The 1,188-nt window shown below is 39.5% G+C and overlaps 1 protein-coding gene across 3 annotated transcripts in view; it reads left to right on the plus strand.

The window, feature by feature from the left end:
- Positions 1-1,188, plus strand: part of LOC122536144 — an 11,389-nt gene extending 10,201 nt beyond the window's left edge. Inside the window, exons 3-4 of one of the 3 annotated variants that reach the window (XR_006308336.1) lie at positions 35-270; positions 882-1,188. The gene's annotated coding sequence lies outside the window, so the exon portion shown is untranslated. Of the gene's footprint in view, positions 1-34; positions 464-881 lie in introns of those variants that run through there. The other 2 variants (XM_043668277.1, XM_043668278.1) reach the window with 2 other exon arrangements.

Consider the following 1,188-nt stretch of genomic DNA (forward strand, 5'->3'; position numbering starts at 1 on the left):
TTTTTTATTACATTTTTTTCCTTCTCTTTCGAAGGGAAGCCAGAGGCTGGCTTTCACCGATAGGAACGTCGCTCCGACCGGGATGAGGGAGAGGGGGAGGGCGATCGCGAGGCCCGAACAGGATGCGAACGAAGGGGGTATTTCCTGTTCGGAGGCGGAGGTTGAGAGGTGAATGTGGAGTGGACGATAGGAGATGGTCCTGCGAGATTGAGTCTTTGGTAATGAGCGCGGTTACGGCTTGGAATTTACGAGAGGATTAATTAGTATTATGTACGTATACTTGTGGAGGGAGATAGTTGGAAATTAACTGCATGATTATTGAATGATAACACTATCGTGAGATGAGTAGAAAGTTGTTAATGGCCTTTGGGATGGAATTCTTGTGGTAAAGGGATGTACAGAGGGATCAGAAAATTTTTAAGATAACCAAGGAATTTATATGATGTATCCAGTGCTGTAGTACGCACAAATCTCATTCCCGTTTATGATAACGTTCACTCTCTGCACTGTTTCTCAATTTTGGTACTCGTGTTGTTAAATTTTCTACTGAATTCTTCGTATTTAATTTAAATTTCGATTCAAGTTCTACTACTTTTAACTCGTGCAAAACATTTCCAATGAAATTTAAGTTGACAACTTCCGAGGACCAACGCGTACGATTCTTAAGAATTACTACGTTCCTTCGCGGGGATTAAATTAGATTTTTTTTTTTTTTTCTTGAACAAAATATGCTTAATACTCGAGTTGATCAGAGTAGCTACCAATGAACTCTATAAATTGAAAAGTAAAGAAAACGACGATATTAGAAACACTGTTCTTTAAATCAGAGAATTTTTAAATAATTAAAATTTACTATTGTAAATAGAATTCACTATTAACAGATGGAGTTTCGTAACGAATGAAGCCAGCAGAAGCAGAAGCTCAACATTCGAAATCACACGCTTCCGCGATGGAGTTAATCGCTTTAGAGATTGCCTCTGAAAGACTCATCTATCACCTTCTTAAGAGGAATTTAAAAAAAGATCGAAACGTTGAGATTGAATTCTTGCTGCACGGACGCCATGAATTTTAATGGAAATGCACTGGAAACCCCGTGTCCCACATTCACTTTTCAATCATCTTGACTGGGAGCTTCGCGATCGTCCGCGTCTTGGCTCGTGCAGAGAAGTTCCTGTCGCGATAAAAAAA

Source organism: Frieseomelitta varia, unplaced genomic scaffold (assembly GCF_011392965.1).
Source record: "Frieseomelitta varia isolate USP_RPSP 00005682 unplaced genomic scaffold, Fvar_1.2 scaffold_803, whole genome shotgun sequence".
NCBI classification, from domain to species: Eukaryota; Metazoa; Arthropoda; class Insecta; order Hymenoptera; family Apidae; genus Frieseomelitta; species Frieseomelitta varia.